Source organism: Lagopus leucura, unplaced genomic scaffold (genome assembly GCF_019238085.1).
Source record: "Lagopus leucura isolate 7727_CA_CO unplaced genomic scaffold, USGS_WTPT01 Super-Scaffold_100017, whole genome shotgun sequence".
NCBI classification, from domain to species: Eukaryota; Metazoa; Chordata; class Aves; order Galliformes; family Phasianidae; genus Lagopus; species Lagopus leucura.
Window position 1 is genome coordinate 10243763 of NW_024962271.1, and position 23139 is coordinate 10266901.

Below are 23139 nucleotides of genomic sequence, written 5' to 3' on the forward strand. Positions count from 1 at the left end.
GGCTGCAAAACATCTGTGTTCCCAGACAGAAGAATAGCAGAGGTACTTAGAGCAGTTCCATTACCCAAAAAAGTAAGATTGTTTTTCTAAACACTGATACCTGTTTTGTATGTTTGGATCACACATTTTGTATAGTGGCAACATTTTGAACTGACAGGAATCCACAAGAAAGCAATTTGGGGATATGCTTAAGACTTTCATATGTACTATTAACAAAATCTAATTTGTGAAAAGCACACATTCTCTGAAGTATGTGTGTTTTCCCACTCCTAACCTGCAAAGTTTCATACATATATGCACACACATCTGTACACACACACACAGTATTGCTGACTCCTCTAACTGCATTGATGAGTACTGAACATGACATAAAGCCCTGTTTTTCTTCTTTCCTGCAAGGCTGTCTCTAAGGTCTGTGGCATTTGACAGACCCCCCTCGGGTTTGATCTCACCAGAGAAACGGAACAAGCAAAACCTTCCGAAGTAGAAGCTGAAGTTTTAGAAGGTAAATAAATAAAATCCCAAACTTAGTATTTTTTATAATAAATATTTCATTTTAGAAGTAATGTTATGGTAGACTGGTTGGATTTGGCAGTCTTGATGTACCAGCTGACTTCATTGGATATCCTCATAGAAAATGCATATTATAGTCTATTATTAATTACTGTGCAGCTATGTACTAACTCTCCAAATATTTAAAATACTATCTGAAAAAATACCACTGGCTTTCTATCCTTAATAATAATTGACTGATTTCACTGATGCCAGTTATTTTTTAGAAAAAAACTTTTTTTAGTTATTATTAATTTGATTTATTTACCACTTATGACCACTTTCAGAATTTGTAAGAGGCTGAAATTGAAAGAAGAGACAGAAAATAAGTTCTGTAGAAAGACAGAGAAGGTGAAAGAATTTTTGGTTTTGTAATAGGCACAGTTTTAGACAGACAAAAAAAACAACCTTTAACAGGAAAAAATGTTAAATGTTAAATGCTTTTAAAGAAGTTTTTCTTGAGGAGAAACAGTGCCTTGTTTCTCTTTAAATAATATACACACATTCACATTAAAGAATACTGCAGAAGTATTTTCAGAACTGTAGAATTCAGAGAACAGCAGATCTGCTCACTCTTCAGAAGCACTGTATAATTGGTATAAGACTTGGCTTTTACCACAGCTTCATCCCAATAATAGCCAGCAGCTTGACAGTTTGTAGATATCCTAGCATGTAGAAAACGTGAAATTAGTTTGCACATATTTCTTCTATATGTAGTATTTATTTAGAAAATATTTTTAAAATCTATCAACTAATTGTAGGCTATCCAGTAGCGCTGATGTCTCACAGAGATCCACAAAAATATTTGTGATCATCATATCTCCAGACAATTACTACCTTGCTATTTTAGAAGGGAAGCAAGTGGCTGTCTGCCAGCATGGCTGGAGTAATTCATCTAGATTCTGTTTTAGAACAACAGGCTCTGATTTTCAAGACAAAAGTAGCAGCACGTTGAGCCAACACAAGCACCAGTACGAATCCAAAGAGGAACTTAAGACCATCAGGTTCTTTTCCAAGAGTCCATAAGTAGTCATTAGACAAAACACAGTTCCAGTCAGCACTGTCCTGCTTTATATTACAACTGCTTAACTAAATTTAAAAAGCCTTTTAAACCAATTAAAATCTCCTGAATTACCCAGTTCTTACATATTTAAATATACAGTCTTCATTTGACTCCTCCTGAGTAAAGAATGAAATGTATAATTATTTAACATGAAAATAGCTTAACGTCATGAAATTTTTGTGGGCATGCAGCACACAAAATGCACAGATACAAATTCCTATCTGTTTAGTGATTCAATAAGAAAATTACAAGATGAAGTGATTTTAAAATAACATAAAACACATAATAACGTTTTGGAATTTGAATGTCCTTAATAAGGTTAAGCAAGACATGAAGGCATTGACAAGGTTTTTGGGAGGTTATGCCTGGGAGGAACAAATCCATCTTACACCATGATCTGAAGAACAACGTAACTGGGCGATACCTACTATGCAATAATACCTACTATGCAATTGTAGGTTTGCTATTAGAAACAATACACAAAATAAGTCATCTACTAAAAAATGATTTTAAGACAAATCTGCATATGTCAGGGACTATTACTAGATCTGGATCAGTTTGACACAACATGCACAGATAATCAAGCACTAGCTAGACCTTAAATGTGATATAAAATGTTCTGATCCAAACTCAGCAGAACAAATGGTGTATGTGAACATTTTTAGCTAGCACACATAAGTTAGTTTTGCAGGAGGTACTCAGTCCTGTGCCAAGCTTCATTACAGGTAGTTGCCATGTAAATTTTGCATTACATTGTTATTTGTCGTTCAGGCGAACAGCCAACATTTAGAGCCGTCCTGCAATATTTCTATCAGAAGGTGACTCATGTAGGACATAGGTGCATCTTTGGCATAAGCTTATTTATTCAAGAAATGATTTCCTTGAACACACTGGAGGAAAAGAGGAGAGTGGCATCACTTTCCTTGCTTACAAATTCTTCTGCTTTTGTAAAATAAGTCTGACAGAAACTCATGGCTGCTCTTCAAGTTTTCTGATAAGAAAACACAATCCCCATTTCTGTACTTGGACAAATCTCCCGAGGCACATGATTAACACCTTGCTCAGATCCTGCCACGTTTACCACCTCCTACTGTTCTAGCTCTCACAGTATGCATGAATGTTTCATTGTTCCTGTTCAGCTCTTACTTATTGACTGTACTCAGGCCCATGACTGAGCACAGTCACAAACATTTGTCAGAATAAGAGTGTTATGAAAACACCTACAAAGAAAATGGTCATACTTCCACCCTTCCCCCCTACCTCTCCCTCCCCATCTTCCTTTAACCATACAAATAGGGACAAAAAGTCTCCTGTTTTTCATTTTCTGCATGAATCAGTCAGAATGAGAGCACTACTGTGGGCAGGCTTGGACAAAGAAGCAAGGTTTGCATTCAGCTTTAAATGAAGGGAGATTAGGGAGGGTTGGTTTTTCTCCATAACATTTCTTCAGCATACTTGGGATGGTCATCAAGGCATAAATGCTTCAAGAACATGTATTACGGTAACAGTCTGCTTTATTCCCATTCCTGTTCATTTTTAAAATGTATTTAGAGTCATTATCGTTCTCAAGAATGTCACGTCACCAGAAATACATCAGCAAGTCATGCACTGGCTAAATATAACACCTTACATCAGGTTCTGGAAGCAGCACAAAGTCAGGATATTGAGTATGAGGTATTCTTTGTCATGCAACATTCCTTTTCATTTTGCTGGGACTTTGGTCTGAGCAGACACCACAGGGCATAATGAGGGTTATAAAACTGGGGAGGCTCACCAAAGAAGCTGTCGGCCACAACAAAATCTGATTATGGGCTTTATCCCTGACACTTTCGATTTACCAAAGAAGAGGGAAAATTACAAGAGACAATATTCTGTTTTTCACACCTGAGTACAGATAAAGCTTGAGGCATTATAATGTACTTCAATATGTGTGCCTATTTTACATTGATTTTATATGTGATTTTTCTTGCTACTGTGATATCATTTACCATCATAGCACCTCTTGCTTCAGCTCTTCCCATTCTGCCAGTACCACACAGGGGAGGCTTTTGAGTTGCAGCCTTCATTTTACTCACTGAGCTTACTAAAGTGGTGCTATCCATGGTCTCAAAAGAAAGAAAAAAAACCAAAAAAAACAAAAAAGGAAAAAAGAATCAAAATCAAACAAGCACATAAGAAAAAAAAAAAAACAAAACAACCCAGTCTGTTTTGCAACAGAATAATTCAAAGAATATAAGTGGCAAAAATAGGTTAGCCATCCTAATAGGTATGCTGACACTGAACATACTGAACATAAATATTGTCATTTTAATTTTCTGCACTCATTTATGTTTACTATTTTCCTTTTTTTTTTTTCTTGTTATGTGGAGAGGACATCCCTGTTTAGAGTGAAATAAATTTTTCTTAGTGATTAGCCTTCATTCAATGAAGATTAAGCACACATAGAAAAGTAAGCCCAGTTATGTATCAACTCCTAGGTAGCTAAAAATACATCCTAACTTGTTTTGATTATTCTATGCATTTGCTTAAAATGAAAAGCTCATGGGAAGATCATACATTCACAGAGCTGCCTGAGAGAATTTATAGCTTGTCAGCTGCATAAAGATATCATCTTCCAAAGTATTTTTGGGTGACACAGTAACAACTTTCAATAAGATGTTAAACAGAAATCTTGTGCTAGCTTTGCCTATATTCAGTTGTGATACTGCTTAGAACTTTATTTCTCTTGAAATGAAAGAAAATTAGTGCCATATTTGAACACAGTGAAATACACATCCTTTGTAATAATTCTGGAACAAATCCTATCCTGCTAGCCCTGTGGGGATAAAGAGAAGCATTGCACGGTGCATCCATTGCCACATAGACTCTGCAAGCTAGGACTGAATTCCAAGAGGCACACCCCAGGGAAGCACTTCAAGACATTATAAAATACTGTATGCCTGCACAGCCTTACGTGCAGCATTAGGAAAGCCTACCATGTCACCATCTTGCTTTTTAAATAATACGCAGTTGAAAGTATATCATGTCAAGCTGAGACTGTTGCAGGCCTCTCTCCACTGCAACCCATTCATCCTTAAAAAAGGAAGTCTGAGGAGGGTGCTAATGGACAAAATCCCTCAGGAGATCATGAACTCCACAACAGGGGCATTCCTTGCTGCAGAGCTGTTGTTGCCGTTGGCCATCCTACATATTTAGGAATTTTGAATGTGTGCTAGGGAAAGCTACTGCCATAGCAATAGAACAATTCAACCCCTGTATGACCCCAGAGCACTCTATCTGGGGACCAGTTCTGAAGAAATGGACTGCAGTAGTTTCATCAAACATGTCTGTCTCTTTAAACCTAAAACCGTAGACAATTTCCACAACAAATACATTTCATCTGCGAGCTTCCAATAAACAACCCCTGTAACTACAGTGGGAAGCCCTAGGATGTGACCTGTCCTGGTAACTAATCAAAGCAGCATCTTCCCCAGCTGTACATCAAAGCAGCAGGAAAACTGAGTTTTAGAAAGGAATTGTTATTCATATGGAAAATCCAACTAATTAACCTTGTCAAAACTCTCATCAGTGACTGCAGAGTTTCTATAGCGCTGCATCCAAAGTAATTTTTTGTTTACTGAGAAGAAATATTTTACTGTACTCATGGATACAGGAAATAACTTGATTTCAACTACTACAACTGCTACCTCTCCTCACTTCCAATTCAATTTTGACTATTTTGTATCCTTTTGCAATGTCTGCTCCATCAGGTTCAACTTTGATAATTGTGCACTGTGTTTTTCAGGATGGCAGATCTTGCTTTTTCTTTTTAGCTAGGAAGACTATTAAGAAACTGCTTTAACCAATGATCGCTTGAACCTTTTCCTCTTTTTTAACAGCTATTTACAGTGAGCCTCTCCTTTTCTTTCGATATTATTGTCGCCTTCTGGATTGCTGCCTAACAGTTAGACATTAAAAAAGCAAAAGGGTATCTGGCATTGCTACCAAGGAGAAAGTACCCCCTGGGAATGAAAACAGGGCTGCTGCATCTGCTGAATTCTAATGGAAATGAATTTAATTTAGTTAGAGGATAGGCATTGGGGCTTTTTAGTGCCAGAGGCCTTCTAAAGCGTGTACGTGTTTATAATAAATCCTCCAAACTATTTCAAATTTCATTCATATTTGCAGCTTTCTGATTTTGTATCTTTGTTACAACCTGGTGTTTAGTGAAGCCATAACACAGTCCTTTCACCATGCAAATTTTTTTTCAATGTGGCTCATTCGGTTCAACCTGGCTACCAGCACTATGAGAAACTGCGTGGCAGAGGTGGAAACCTGCTTTTGTTGGTAGTGCTAAATGCATTGTCTAAGAAGCCTAAGCTTGCACATGTCAAACCTGTAACAGTCTTTTAGATACTATATCCAAAACCTCCTTACCCCAGAGAAGATGATAATTTTCTCATAACCTAGAATGGAGATAAGTTTCTACAGAGTTCTTCAATACAAATTAAGCACAGATGTTATAAAATGCAATCTCTCATGCTGATGGAGGAGGAAAAAACAAGCAAAAAGTGAATCTCACGCCTAAAATTCTTGGCATGAGTGAAGAACTTTTCTAATCCATTCTTACTTTGAGTTTTGAATTGCAGTTGCAGTGACTCTGAAATGCACTGTCATGTGGCTTAAGTATTAAAACAACAACAACAACAACAACAACAAAAAACACCATACAGCTAACTTGACTCAGAAACCCTCTGAAATGTCTATTTCTTTGTCTTCCAGATCAGTTGCCATATGCTTTTTCTTTTTTCATATGTGTGTTCCCAAAGAAATTAGCTCAGGCCAAGCACTGTAACTATGCACTATTACCCATACAGACAAGTTACTGGTTAAATGTCCTTCTTTTGGAGATTGGACAGATGTTATTTCCTACATGAAAAGGATTGTGTTAACTGTGACAAATTCTGAGTAATGTAGGCATTGTACTTTGTTAGTAATCCATGAAGATTCGCTTAGGCAGAACTAAACTGGGAATATCCTTTCCAGTACATCCCCTTTGTACGTATAGTGCCTATCTTCCATATTCTAGAATATTCTGAATTCAGAAAGTTAGCAAGAATTTTGTGTCTCTGTCCTCAGGGACAGATTCCATGTATCCTGGGGGAGCGTGAAATTACTGTTGCGCTTCCCAAGTACAATTTGTGTGTGCATGAAAAGACCACTGCTACATTTGTTCCTCTGCCTTACAGTACCCACAACGGGACTTGGAAAGACCCACTCCTCACGACTGTAATTGAAAGAGTGTCCCAACTGAACAGCCATGACATTACAATGCTTCTGGACTACTCCCTACCCTTTTGATGTCACATCTCAGAGAACACAGGGAAAAGCAGCAAAGTTGCCTATAAACAATCTCATGACCAAGGCGCAGATACACAGCTCAGATGCAGGTGGCTCAATTTCTGTGATATAAGACCAAATTTAAATCTTTGACTTCTACAAATGGCAACAGAGCACCTCTTCAGACTACAAGATGCTAAAGCGTATTAGGCAAAACATGCCAATTAGATTTTCAGAGATCTTGCTCATACTTTCCTAATCTTATTTCATCACAGGTCCCTTTACATTGCCTTTATAGCATCAAGACCTGTTTCACATCAGGCTAAGTTGCACAGGTAATTATTTTATTGAATATACCCATGCCTGTAATTCATATTCGTATGTCAGGGTTTCAGTATGTTAGTTTATGAATGAACATAAAATTGCAAGGAGATTTCCTGCCCCATAGAGCTTATTATATAAGATGGGAGAAAGAAAGGGAAACAGAGCTGAAAGAAATTGGCAAGACAATAAGAGCTAGCAATATAGGAAGTACTTACAGTATACTGCCATCCTGATATTTGTCCTGCTTTGTAGGTGTGGGGAAAAATGTTTACTGGAATTTTGAAGGAAAACAGTTTTTACAGATGTGCAAAACCTATTATGAAGCATAAAAATCACAACAGAAAAATGGGATTTAATCATTCAGTACCAGAGGTACCATTAAACCCATTCACTGCCTTTCCTTTAAGCAGAAGGATGGCTTATTTGATGCAATATGTAAAACTGTACCATCTCAGAAATGGAAGGTATTTCCAAAGTCACTGTCTAGGAGAACAAACAAATAACTTTTTAATCAAGACAGACAGCAGAGTACCAGTACCAGAATAAATAGGTTTGTTTACTGTGAGGAACATATGATGTTAAAAATACTTTTTTTTTTCCCCCGGCTGACATAGTATAATTGTTAAGAAGAAGTGAGCTATAGTTTTGACAGTCAGCCTCACAATGTGGTTTTGGAAAGCATTTTGCATTCACTAGCTACTAGTTAGAACAGAAGAATCCCCTGGCATCACCACTGGCTTAAACACAGATTCATTTATACACACTCCATTTTTCATGAGATGCCCACATCAGTCATGTAATATTACTTCTCAGAGAAGCCTTGTTGATTTTTCTCCACTGTTTTATAGTAGGACAAGTCTTCTACCGTTTTCTTTTTGCTATTTCATGTCCCAAGACACAGTAGAGAAGCTCCTGCCTTTCACTGTATTCCTCTGCTGGCTGTATAGAGTAATTTTCATGCTTAGTGTTCATAAGACCTTCATTAGGAGAGATCCATTTTATCCAGAAGATCTCTCTGGTCTGTAAAAAGGTCAAGGCTATTTCTCTGGTTGCATCTCAGCATTAGGTCTTCTCTGCTTACTGAAATTCTAGGCTGAATTTCATCTTCTAAAGAAGTAGATTTTTGTATTCTTATGCATCTGCACGAACAGTTACATTTAACTTACACAGGACTGATACCTGCTTATAAAATACCTTGGAAATCCTACAGTATTAGGATTGGGTGTAGCAGAAAATATTTGTATCCCATTTGTGCTATGGGAACACAGCCCTTTATTATCTCAATAGCAGACACACAGAAATATTTGAGGGCCACGCATGAACAGCTGAGCTGTAGCCAATAGATCTCCTGGGCAAACTCATACATTGCTTTTAAGAACTGCAGGTCTTTCTGTCCCTTTCATGATTGTGCAGTGGTGAACAAAAAGCTCTGCATTCTACCTCCAGTTCTGCAGAGAGAGTGGAAACTGCTATCACAGTTGTTCTGTACATATACTCTAACGTTCTGAGCTACAATTCATAGACAATCTCCCATAGACTTCAATAGTTGGTCAGAAGAGCTGAAAGCATTAAGTTTTTTTGTTGGTTGTTTTGTTGTTCCCCCCACTCTCCCTCAACTGTTATCATCAGTAGTTTTAGATATTAATCCCATCTGACCTCCATCAATACAAATGTAATTGGTCAAGTAGCAAGTCTTCAAGAAGCTCCCCATGTACTTGCTGATAATTCTCAGGAAAAGCTCTAGTTTATTACATTCCTTTACTGAAACAGAGGCAAAAGACTTGCTTGAAATCTCACAGTTTCAGAATTTCTAACAAGCACTGTGTTAGAATCTCTGTGGCTTTAACGATTTGAGCCTAACGAGCAGACTAATTGCTCAAGTCATTGAATCTCTCAGCTGGAAAGAGATCGCTACCTGTAATTTAATTTATTAACTACGCACATACCTTTAATTCTCTGTAGGAACTAAATAAAGGATAAGAAGTGCAATAACAGCTCTTAAAGCCACACATTTAAGTGGCTATGAATTAACTTCCTTAGTTACTGCATAATCCATCATATTTTCCTTCTCTTGGCTTCTGTACTACTGAAAAAGCTAACTAGATAAAAGAGAAACAAAGAACTTGTGAAGAAATAGTAAGGATCACTTGACACAACTGGATAGATGCGGCAGGAAATTGAAATTGTTTTCACATCCTGATTTTTACCTTACTAATCTTTTTATAGAGGTTTTGCTGGTAACTTCCTGTTTGGAAAAGAGCAAGAGTCCGCATAGTGAGAAAGAATCTTCTAAGCTTAATTGAGACGCTGTACGGAGGACAATATATGCTCCTCTATATGATAAGGCTTCAGTTCACATTGTTGCAAATATGTATTAGTTTCATCACTTAAGAAATGGAGAACAATGGTAGCCTCTGAGCCCCTTTTGCAAAGCATAATTCAAAAAAGGAAAATAATATTCTTTTTAAAAACACAACTGAAGAACTCACAAGTGATGAAATAACAAGATTTTGGACTTCATATAACCTGAACATGGTCTCCTTTCCAGAGACCGTAATCTAATTTCACCCACAGCAAGATCTGAAATAATTTCATTACTAGAGGGGTAAAATATACTGCACATCTGTAAATTAATCATGAGGGATAGAGGGAATGTTTTCACGTGGCTCACACAAGAATACGAGGTTATGATAAATGTAATCACTTCCCACTCTATTGAATAGTGCTCTCCAGTTTAACATATCTGGCTACACAGCACTTACATCCCCTACAAGGAGAGCAGCTCACAATACAAATTAGTAATTTCTTGGGTAACAGCACAGTGATGTTACAAAGCACGTGTCTGTCATCCTATCAAATTCCTCCCCTGCACAACAAACATGATGCAAGTCTTCAAATGTAAGTCAGCATTTAAGCATCAAGAAACAAAAAGGAATGTGGAGTCAGTATCTATCAAGATGAGGATTTTTTTTTTTAATGTTACCTCATTTGTTACTATCTTATTTTTAGCTCAGTGTTGATTTGTTACAATATTCATCCTCCTCACTGTCATCAGTCTAGTCACACAGTGATCATGCTTATATTCTGTAATTAATATATCTCTACTTCTGCACTTACTATATTTGTGGTTTTATTAGGTATATTTCCAATACAAAAAACCCCACACCACTGCAAAAGAAAACCCCATAAACACATCAGCACTTAAATGAATGCATCAGCATAAAATCATAAAATGCTTCAGAAAACACACTCAATATACTCAGTTCATACAACTGCAGACACCTGTATGATGTGATACATACAGAATAGAAATAATACAATCTATGAAAATACCTGACATGTTTCACACACTGTGCATCTGCAGCCCATTGCAGAGACAACTGAAGGCCTTGGATTTACTTAGATTTATCTTTCAGGGATTCTAGGAAGTCTTAAGTGGACCTTCAAGTACTGTGAGAACACCTTTAATTTATTCTGAAATACATGCATTGACTGCACTCTAAATGTTTAGAGTTAACTAGAATTAACGGCTGCTAAATGTTTTCCACCATTCTTTCCCTATTGGCACTATGCTCCTCTTTGCAGAAACTGAACTTTATACATGGCAACCTGTAAACTTCTCTTGACCCATCCAGGAGGCCAGAAGAACTGCACACACAGTCTATTTTAATTTCTTTACAGTCAGCTTGTGAAAAAGGTCACTATGCAGAGCATGGGTGTGTCCAAGCCCATTGACACAGATAGCAACATTACGTAGGTGCACAGGCGTGAAGCTTGTGCAGGAAGTTGCAATTCCAGGTTATGTGTAACCTCTCTCTGCTACATAACAGAAGTCGCTGTGATTGGCTTGATTGGTTCTAAGAAATGAACTGGTTGAAAGATAAGGGAACTTACCTACTTTTGTCATCCACTTTGCTTTCAAGAGCAACATCCATCACGCAATAAAACTGATGCTCAGAGCGCCAGAATAAGCCTTGGGGCTGTGGCCCCATTGCCCATACTGCACTCTGTTTTAATTTTGACTCTCCCCCAAGTCTCACCAAAAGCTCTGTCCACCCCCTTACTGTCTAGTCTGATCCCACAGTACATATACATTTTACTGTTAGCATCTTAATGATTTTGAGTTGCAAACTCTTTCACTGGTATACATTCCAAGGAATATCATTAAAGTTTAAAAGAAAAATTAAAAAAGATGCTAATATAAATAGATTCTAACTCCAGATAGAGTAACATAACATACTGTTATTAGCTGGTGTAATAGAATACATTTCTTAAACGTATGTACTCATAATTTTGACAAGGTATCTAGAATTAATATTTTTGTTCCAGAATACGTAGAAATAAAAACTTAAGTGAAGTTCCCCCAAATGTGTTTTGTTTAGTTTGATGGACTTGCCTGTATTTCTCATTTGGAGAACAGCAGAATATGCCATGCTTTTCCTAGCATACGCATTTATTAATATTTCCTCTTGAACTGCCCTACTCAGGAGGGAGTTTCCCAAAGGAAAGCCTTCCAAATAGTTCCCCGTGTCAACTTGTGACCCTGAAGCAAGCTAGCTGACATGCCAGTGTCTTCCAAGGGTGACATATCTATTGCCCTGATACATGAGCACCTTGAACCCAATGTTATGTACTCTGAATTGCAGGGATGAATTCACCAAGATGCAATACTGCTGATTTAGTTGGATTACATGGGGTTGCATTTGGTTTGTGGAACTCAGTAACATTTTCATCTCTATTTTGAAAGCGTACTGCAGAAAAGCAAAAAAACCCCTAAGAATGCCTGAGTAGATCAGTTTCTATTTTTCCCCCCTGCTACTTCTCTGACAGATATTAGCCTTAGAAATGGAGAAATTGCAGCATACTATGTAAATACTATGACTGTGGAAAGTGTCATTCTGTTTCTTGTTTGCTCATTTTTAATGCTATTATGATCTTTAGAAATAGATCTTCTGAATACCTGTTACTTTCTGACATATTTTTCCTGTTTCCACCACCATGCTAACTACATTTTAAAACAGCAACATTTAGCCTCCCAACTACTTAGTTCCTATTTAAAGGTGTTACCCAAACCTAATTTTCAGAAGTATTTTTGAGTGGAGAATTCTTCTCCTTGAATGTAGCATGGATACTTAACATCCCTATTCATTTTTCCAGCACTTTTAAACACAGGACAGCTGTGTCTTCTTTTTTCCCCCCGAATGATCATCCAGGAACATTCAAACATTTTATACTTTGTTTCCAATAGAAATATTACTGTATGATTTGCCGATTCTCCAGAAGTCTTTTCACATGCAGTGTTGGCCAGGTCTGACCCTTTGCCCGTGCATTATGATATTAGCCAACCATTTGATTTTTCCTGTGTTTGTCCAATTCCTATTAATGCTTCGCGAATATAGAGAAGAAAAGACAAGGAAGTGTGTTCCATAGTTGGTGCATCTGGTGTCTCCCATTTTTAGGAGTAATTATAAGAACAACACAGCTTTTCAATGATAAAAATACTGTCTTTTTCTTATGGCAAAAGCAGCACCAATTGCAGCAGCTTTGCTCAGACATAGCAAAAGAGAACAGTTCAGGTCCTGTTGGACCTGCTCAAAGCAGATCCAAGTGGATCTAGCGGAACAGGGCTTTTGTCCTGGCAGTACACTGAGGACAAAGATACTATGACTTCACTAGGCATCTGTTCTAGTGTCTAATCAATCTCACAATGAAATTATTTTTCTTCATATCTACCAAGGTTTCCTGAGTTCCAGTCATTGTTTTTCATCCCATCACTGTGTACTGCTGGTATGAATCTGTCCTTTAAAAACAGTTCAGAGAACAATAAGGCTTCCCCCTTATCTTCTTTTCTTCAGGTTCAGCAAACCCAGTTCTTGATCTCCCTTCATTTACCATGTACTTCAGCATCCCTGGCCATCTTTTTGGCCTTTTGCTGAGTTAATCCAGTACATCAATGCCTCTCTCATACTGAAGTCATTAAAAGGTTTCTATCACTCATGTACCACTCAGATATACCTCAATTAAAAGGCTGTGGAAGCTTTCAAGTTTACCTGCAAGTAACAGTGGAGTTTATTATTTTTATTTATTTTTACAAATGTCTTATTTCTGCATTTTATGTCCTCAATTTTGCACAAAGATTTTACACACTACAATATACATTATTTAATATTTAACCATGCAAGAAGCCGTCAAACTTCTGCTCTCTGAAATTTTTCTGCTGGAATTAGGAACTGGAAACTAGGACGCTTGCTGCGTAAGCCTTACCATCTCTCACAATAAAAAGAAATATTAACGAGGACATCAGGACTTTGAAATGTGTCAAAGTTTTGCCGTCCTAGATTTAAAAAAGGAAATAGCAATGCAGTGCCTGCTACATTGAGACTGACTCCTGGGAGCCAGAGGGAAAGCAGATGAAAAGCAACCTTTAAATGATATCACAGGTTTCTAAGTTTAAGCCTGTAAATAGAGGCATCTTGTAAAGATTTTTAAGTGATACCTTATCTCACTTTTAATGTTTCTATTTTAACATTCTATTCACATACAGAAAAACGGTACAGGGATTACGTCACCTCACAAACACATAAAACAACAATCAGTAATTCTGTGCTTCAGAATAAAAGATTATGCAAACATAAGCCTTCTCTTGATTAGTGTTGACAAAAGCTAAACAAAACATGTTCTCTTGCTCACACTGTACCTCACAAAGCACAGCTCCAGCGAGGACTGTGCAAACAGCAGAGGTAGGGCAACAGACTCACGTAGGCTACAGTGATGGAGCAAATACTGCTTCTTTCTAAGAAAATACTGCCTATAAACCTACAATAGTGCACCTGTATCTGTCTAGTACTGGCAGATTGCCTCATGTTTTTTCCAAATGGCTTCTGAAGCACTCAAAGAAATGCATGGCTCTAAAGGAGAATCAGGTCATGTACAATAAATAAATCAGGACCCTGCTTGAATTCACTCTCAGTCAACAACATACCTTCCATACGCTTTTTTTTAGGCCAAGGGACACCTGGAGGCAAAAAAAGGGACTCAAAATCCTTAATTCCCATATAAAATGGATGACTAGATTCATCAGATATTTAATTTCAGAAACATTAGCCTGCATTGCAGGCACAAAATATTTGACCTCATTCATTTAAACTACTGCAAAAAACAGACAAAGTAAGTAGTGAAAAATATACTTAAAATTAGAAACTGAGATATTCAGACAGCATGTGCTAAATGCAGTTTTTTCAGTGTCAAAAAAGGAGTGCTGGAGTCAGGAAGTTCCATGAGAAGTGAAAATGACAGCGGCTTGAGCGGTGAGAAGGAAGTGAGAATTAATCTAGCTAGCTCACAGTTTGTGTGTAGGCAACATCTTCCTTTGTATTTATATAGTATGGTTATACAAACCTCAGTCTAACCCCAGTTAGTGAAAATTTCCAGCCCCTGGCAGGTATCTAAGGCAACTAGTTAATAGTGACAAAGGAATTAGACAGATCTGCTGCAACCTTCTTGCATAAAAAGGTACAGTTTGCATGGAAGCAACTGACCTTTGTTGAAAGTCACATCAGCATAAACAGAAGTGTTGTCTTTCCATAACAAACACTTGCATAACAAGGGCAATCCCTGAACAAATGAATTTCAGTACCTTTACAAAATACAGGGAAGCAAGACTGTAGCTGGAAATTACCACACTCACAAAGAATGCATCTACTTAGTCTCCTTTTTATACTTCAGAAAATATTCAGAAGAACTGTCACTTCCACTTCTCTGTAGTGGTTCAAGAACGTTAATCAGCCATCTTAATTTATTTATTTATTTATTTATTTTTTTATGTCTTGTTGCCAATCTGCCATATTTGAATTTCACTCCTTATCAGGCTGGAGTTGGTAGTTGCTGTTTCCAGTCAATTTTCTAACCTTAATTTTTCAGAACAAAGATGTTTAAAATTACTAGGCAGGGCACTAACTTTCCTGATGGATAATAATCAATGTAATTGTTGAAGGTCATTGAAAAGAATTACAGGAAAATTAATGTGATTTTATCTGAAGCACTTCGATACTCTTGAGAAAAAAAAAATAATCTGCAATTCAAGAACAAAATCTATGCATAAAACTTTAAAAGAAACTACTAGTTTCACTACTTAAACTAAAAGTTTCGAAAGAAACATTTTTTCCTCTCAAGTATTGCCAAGAGTGACAATATTATGCTTATTACATTGAAGACCAGTGTAGAAACTGACAAACCATATTGACCAAACTAGTAAAAGCAAACAAAATGAAAGCATGAAAATTATGTATCTGTATGTTTTAAGAGCTACTGATAGAGGAAGGATATGCTGTTTCAAACTATTCTGCCTTGTATTTTTTTTATTTTTATTTTTATTTTTTTAGTTTTGTTCTTTTTAAATCTAAATAAGAAATACACATAGGTATCCAGCTTCTTAAGACAACACAGTTAAGGTGGACCTCTGATCTTACCCAGCTCACCACACCATTTTGGAAACTTAATCCATTATACCTCTGAATAACCTGAGAGAGGCCTAGAAACAAAAATACTAAAGCAAATTCAAAGTAGTCTTAGGAGGAAATGGGCAGGGAAGAATCTGTTCCTTTTCAATATAACATTTAGGAAGAGACAAAGTAAATACAGCACAATCTCAATCACTTAGATGCCAAGAAAAAGGATCAACTGTGTTTGAAACAAGTAATTTATTATGGTTTATATAGTCCATGTATGCGCCCACATCCCCCTACAGCTATTTGGATACCAATGTCACATTGACTTCTACCTACTACAATCTGGGAAAGAAGCCAAAAATAACTTTTCCACTGGCCTTTGATGGCTATGTTTTCTACCAAGCCAAGGAAAATTTCAGAGGGACATTCAAAAAGTAAAAGTAATTTTATACTAAAATCTGGACAGATTATTTTTGTAAATAAAATGTGACAAATCCTAAAAAAAAAAAAAAAAAACTCACTAACTCTATGCCTTATGAATATTTAAGTACTTAATTAAAACTTGGGTAGCATTTTCAACAATAATATGTTACATTGTGTTACAAAATTAATCCTTATAACTTGTAACACATTGGCATATCAAAACTTTAAAAACTTAGAAACACAGTAATTTAGATTACTTTGACACAAAGGACTATAAAAGTGTATGAAGAGAGAAAATTGAGTATAGTAATTTATTACAGAGCTGTCTAGGTTGGGAAAGACCATGAAGATCACGAAGTCCAACTATCAACCTGACCTACTGAGCCCCATCTCTAAACCATGTCTCTCAGTGCCACATCCACTTGTATCTTACATACCTCTGGCAACGGGGATTCCATGGACAGCACATTCCAAAGTTTGACCATCCTCCCCATGAAGAAGATCCTCCTAATAAGAAAGCTCAACTTCCCTGGTACAACTTGAGACCGTTTCCTCACATTCTATCACTTGTCACCTAAATAAAAGAGTGACATCCTTGCTGCCACAGCTTTTCAAGCAGTTAAAGAGATCAGAGAGGTCTCCATAATATCAATATCCTTCTGGTACTGATGAGCTCAAAGCTGAACACAGCATTCAAGGTGCTCTGTCACCAATGCCACATAGAAGTGGACAACCACTCCCGTAGTCCTGCTGGCCACGCTATTTCTAACACAGGTCAGAATGCCTTTGGCCTTCTTGGCCACCTGAGCACACTATCAGCTCACATTTAGTCAAATACCAACCAGCACCCCCCTCCAGGTCTTTCCCTGCTGGGCAGCTTTTCAGTCACACTTCCCCATGCCTATACCACTGTTTGATTCATGCTCAAAAGCAGAAAATATTATTCATTCATATTATTACATATGTTCAACTACATATAAACAAAACTCTGCTATTCCCTACTCCCCAGAATGATTCCTACTATGTCTATTAACTGTAGAATGAACACAACTTGACCATGCAACTTAAATTCAATCAAGAAGGCTAATTACTTTGAGGTTGTAACTTACATTATGGTAGTAAAGAATTACATTTGCTTTCTAATTAGTCAATGATATCAATGTCAGTCATCACTACTAACATTTAGGGACAATAATAAATATATTGAGAGATATTTCCTTCATGGATATATGACAGCATTGCATTTTCATGCAGCATTTAACATGTCAAGAGAGCAGCTCACTACTTCTCAGATTTGGTCATAAAGGCCAGAATCCACAAACTCTTGAAGGAAATAAACTTATCTGCCAAAGGCTAGCAAAGCAGTCTGTCATATTTGCGCTATGACATCAATGGCAAAGAACAAAAATGAATTCAGAGTGAAGACTTGTACTTGCCAGGATCATAAGTTATTTTGCTGTTCTGTTTTTTCAGAGTGATTCCTAAAATGTTTTTGTAGCCTTTATTACAAATACTATTGTTATACTGTAGCAGAATCCTGCACTTGAACTCGAATTTCGTTTTCTATTTATTCATAAGGTACTTAGAATTAAAAGGCACTTACTGGATCTCAGTTAGTTGGATTAATGGTAAATTTTATCTCAAAAAAGTAATGCAAACAAAGCATTCAAACCTCCAGACACCTATTGCACTGCACTGGAGAGAGGTCAGTTCTCACTCTCAGTGTTCTCTGACTGAATTGAATCCAGATGCTTACATAGAATAAAATATTAACAAATGTCTCCCAAGGGCAGCTGATCATTATTGAATGCTTTAATAACCTAAACCAAAAATTCTTTGAGGTGACAACTAGCCTTTAGCCAGAAAGATACTTTCGTTTATTTTACTTCATATTTTTAATAATCCGTGGTATATTATCCTAATTTAATTCCAGCTTGTCATCAACAGAATACTTATCTCAGATAATTCTGAAAAAGCTGTACAACAAACCATTTGTGAAAGCAATAATTTCTTAGTTCGGAGCATATGGTTCTAATTTTGTTTCTTTCTTCCCCCCGTCTATAATCGTAAGTTACTTGTTGTAGTTTTATTTTCGTAACACAAATCAGATATCTTTGAGAACGAGATGTAGACATGAAAGAAAAGCTGTATTTACATCAAGAAAACTTGACTTCACCAGCCCACCATTTTGTCCTACTAATAGTACATTCCTATTCAGCAATCTCTCAGTTCTTGAAGATTGAATTCATAGAGAGTCTATTACTTAATAGGAACTTCATTGAAAGACATTTCATATATAGATTTATATTGGAAGATTACACAATTCTCGCTAAAAAGAAAGTACTGCAGCTTGTATACATACACATTTAAGTTCTAGATTTCATGTTAATCAGTGCAAAGTTGACCTGTGAGGACTTGCTATCACATCAACTAACAAATATACACTTTCAGTATGTTTACACATACATCAAAGCAGCATGAGATTCTTCACGTTTCTACTCCCATCTTGAGTAGTTTGGCCTAATTTGCCAAGAACTAATACCAAGAACTTGCAATATGCTGGAAGTAAATTTATAATTAATTTTACTATTAAAATATATTTTGAGAATTTCTTACGTTCTTCAAATACACTTTTCATTTTCTTTCATTAATGCATTTAGCCACCTGGCCCTGCCCCCCTAGTCCAAATACAGGCCATCTTCATGTCCTTGAAGATTAAAGATGCCCATTCCTCTCACACGTAGAAGCCTTGTCCTGAAATGCCAGTGCTAGTCAAGGAAACTCCATACCTAAGACTCTCCAGGAATGTGATGTTTTTTCTCTCCTTTAAAGCGACTCTGACAAATCTTTTCACTCTTCCCTGTCTCAAGTGTTATAGCCATTTGCCAAGCAAGGAGAATGCAAGGAGCTTTGGGCTCCTGGGCTTGCAAGGAGCTGCGGGCTCCTGGTTTAGCAAAAATATTCACCACATCAGAGTAAAACATGGCTGTGTCACGAAGAAAATTTTGACTCAAAAAGGGTGGAAAAAGAAAATATTTTTGCAACCTTAGGAACCGTTTACATTACATGTCTGATAAAATGCTGTATTGCCAGAAGGTGGAAGGTACAGACATTTCTGGAGCACCTTTAAACACAAATGCTGTGAGGAAATACTATTATGTTCAAAGAATGATCAGCAATGTCAGATACATTGGAGAGTTTACAATCCTGTTTTAGAGAAGTATAAAACAAGAAATGGAAATATCTGGGACGTATTAAAAGATCTCAGTGTATTGTCATAGAGACAGTGAGCACACAAAAATGCATCAGCTACATCTCATATCCAGAGAGGAACAGTTGTGGAACTTATACACTAGACATGCAAAGACCAAGCCAAAATAAACACAGGGTCTGAATAGGGCTTTCACTATCTATCTGGTGTCAAAGGCAGGAGAAGGTATCAAATTAATATTCCATGAAATAGACATGGAATCCAAATTCCTTGATCTGCTTTTCAACAACAGTTACTTATACTAAAAATCAAAAACAGTGTAAGAAAGTCTTTCTGGCCTTGCTTTCTGGTTTACTCCAAGAATTTCTTTCAGTATCATTCTAGGATAACAGCCTGCTTGCCCACAGATACATGTATGGAATCTTCCCTTCTACTTGAGTTTCATATCAGTTACTGAAATAAGACACCAAGTATGTTAATGGAAAGAAATCCACTGTAATATTGACATACAGAAGACATGTCACAGAGCGGATCACAACTCTGTGATTCTTCCCTCATCTACACAGACTGGGTGCTGCCACCACAAATATTTTGGATTTACATTATCTGGAGAAAAAAGACTCGGGCCTACATGTTATAGTTTTGTGATAGACTCTTGATGCTCACGAGGTGTCAGGAGAGCAGTAGCTGTCAGGAATGTACTCACGCACTATAGGGATAGCTCTAGTACACAAATCAATACCAACTGGATTACAGCTCACTCCTTCCAGGCCCTTCTCACCCTTTGAAAATCCTGGCATGATAGTTTAATACACTCAGATTCCCACTGTGTTTCTGTGGGGTCCCCTAGTTCTTTTATGCCTGTTCTTTTAGGCAAAGTTGTCATCAGAAACATTAACAACTCTACAATTGCAGCTATTTCTCCCCATCTCCCCTTCCCAAATACTAAATCTAGCTTCATACACCATACCTTTTAAATAAGTCATGGGATCCATCCTATCACTTCTAAATTTTTGTGGTAGTTTCATGTCACAATGCAAAACTGTATTTACAGTCTGTAAGCACTATGGAATAGAAGTTTGAGTACAAGCAACAGGATTGTAGCATAAAAATACCTGTGATTTCACAGATAAAAAAGACTCTGTAGCTATTCAGAACTGAAAATGTAAAAATAGAGATAAAGCATACAGCTTCGGTCTTTATATTAACTGCACTCATATTTACATGGAAGACAAAAAGTAGCTAAATTATTTACTGACTGTCTATATTCCATCTCTTTCCTGAGTCACAGTATAGCATTTATATCTTCTGTTGATTCTGGATTTGTCTATATTTATGCAGGTGCTTTGGTAGGAAAAAGAGCTTAATCTTTTTAGGCTCATTTATCTTATCCTACTGATTAATTCTTGCTATCTGCAGTCCTTAGAGGCCAAGAGAGCTTTTGATTTAGTCTTTCAGTATAGGCAAGAATTTTTTTTTTTAAAAAAAAAAAGCACAAAAAAGTCAAGGTATTTTAAATTAATCTACAAGGAACAGACAGTAAGCAAAATTTGAGGATGCCATTCCTAGATAGTCCCGAGTTTTCTGACTGCTCTGAATCAAGAAAAGGAATCTGAAAAATTTTCTGCATTCATATGTTGCCTTTCCCCGACTTCCTTTTATTTCTTTGTTTTAGATTATCCATAATTTTTTCTCCCTCCTTCAGGCTTGTTAGTTTCACCTACACAAGTAAGATTAGCCAGAGTCTGGTCTCTGGCCCTCAGGACAACTAGTGCATAGCCCAGCCTGTATTTCCCCTGGAGAACTCCTACTCCAACCCATGCCCTGTGCTCTCTATCTCCCGTACACCTTTGCAGCAGTTCGGGCATGCCTGCCTAGCCCCAGAGGCATGCTCTTGCTCAAACAGTATGGATGACTGCCACTGCACAAATTTGCACTCTAGGCTGACTTAGTTTACAAGCAAAGAGTAAAAGATAACTTCCTTTTGCCCTGCAGCCTCTCTTTTTCTTCTCATATGTTAGAAAATTTGCAGTCATATCCAACATCCTCCTCCTGCAACAGAATTTTACTTCTGTGAAATGTTTGGGAAATGTCATGGCACCATTTAAAAAAGATCAATTGGTGGCCACCTACTTAGATGATAATCACCAATATGCTTGCAGCTGAAAGTTTGCTTTTAGCTAGAGCTCTTTCATTTTGCTTGGCGTTTTTGAAGAGTATATTTCTCTGCAGTTGTTGAGGACAAATATCTGAAGGTTAGATCATTAGATGACACATAGCAGTGTTCTCATTACCACACAGAAACCAGGAAAGGAGAGAAGCTATCAGAAAAGGGATGGCAGACTTGAGCATATACAAAGGCAACACCAAAAGTAATGCCTCCTATTTTATTACGCTGGCCCATAATGTCAGAGGAAAAGATTGGTGGGATGGCAGTAGAGGTTAAACCTTCCTGCCAACATTCCATTACATTTTGTTATGTGACAGATGGCAGCAGAGGGGCAGTCTGACAAACTGATGTATGACGTGGAAGTGAACATGAAACAAAAGAGCATCACTGAATTCCTCCACACAGAAAAAATAGAACCCACTGACATTCACTGACACTTGTTTATGGAGACCAAACAGTGATGTAAACACACTGAGGTGGGTGGTGCCTTTCAGCAGTGGTGACAGCAACAGCAGGCCACCTCCCCTGGTACAGACTGTGATGAGTGTGGCGTGCAGGATCTGCTAATTCTAATAGTGAGAAGGGATTCTCCATTAAGGTTTTGTAGAAGTTCCTAAAGTCATTCAGTGCCTGGCTTTAATCTGCCCTGGAAGTACACTTTAGAGCTAGAACCACTTAGATAAAAAAAGACTTTATCCAGAGCTTTCTGATCTACATCATCCCAGGGGATTGCAGCTGTTGCCTTAGTATTTCAGAGACTGAAATATCATCTTCAGCATAGCTGTGGTTTGATCTATTAACTACCGTGTCACCAAGTTAATGAAAAAAACTTGGAAGACAAAGTTATGCAAATGTAATTCATGTAGCAGAGGCATTATGTAGCTAAACATTACCCTGGAGAAATCCATATTTCACTAAGTGTGACTGCCGCTGTGTATGATGTTCTGAACTTTGTTTAATAACAATCTGAACAGCCACATCAGTTACATAAGACAAGAGTTAGAGACAAGATAATGAACAATTCAAGCACAAGACTGATGACAGCAGAAGCATCTAGCAAATATGTTTTGCGTGTACAGTCCTCTTAAGAAACGATGCTGGTGAATAGGAACCACACAAGAGACAAACTTCCTGTTTGTAATAGCAGAGCTGTCACAAGGGGAGAATCAATGTCATAAGCAGTTTGAAATTGAAATAATAAAGCATGTTAAACAGAAAACAACAGATTCAATAGCAAATACCTCTACAAAACACTTCACAGTCTAAAACAGTGTTGCTTTAAAGTCAGTACAAGCGTCTAAGCAAATCACTGGAACTTATCTGTAAAGTTATCCCAGATGGTCCTTCTTGGCTAGACACCACAGTAGCTGCCTCAATGACAGGAGTAATAAAACTCAGTCATTGTGTTAAGATAACTAGGCAGCTAAGGGAATATACAAACATTTGGAAGTTCCCTGGAGAATTCCAATGAGCCAGTAAAATGTCACATATTATCAGTGTCTAAAGACGACCAGCACACCCTCTTACGGATGTGCTGAGACAAGCATGGGGGCTTTCTGGAAGATGGAAGAAATAGAATTTCTTCCAGAATCCCAAACATGTAATATAGAGATGATTATAGGAAATAGCT

General features: G+C 37.2%; 1 long non-coding RNA gene across 4 annotated transcripts in view; it reads left to right on the forward strand.

Moving 5' to 3' along the window:
* Positions 1-23139, forward strand: part of LOC122183133 — a 51270-nt gene continuing 28131 nt past the window's right edge. For 2 of the 4 annotated variants that reach the window (XR_006180108.1, XR_006180111.1), the window contains exons 1-2: positions 1-72; positions 400-505. This is a non-coding gene — a long non-coding RNA (uncharacterized LOC122183133). Of the gene's footprint in view, positions 73-399; positions 506-6843; positions 7045-7209; positions 7270-23139 lie in introns of all 4 variants that reach the window. The other 2 variants (XR_006180110.1, XR_006180109.1) reach the window with 2 other exon arrangements.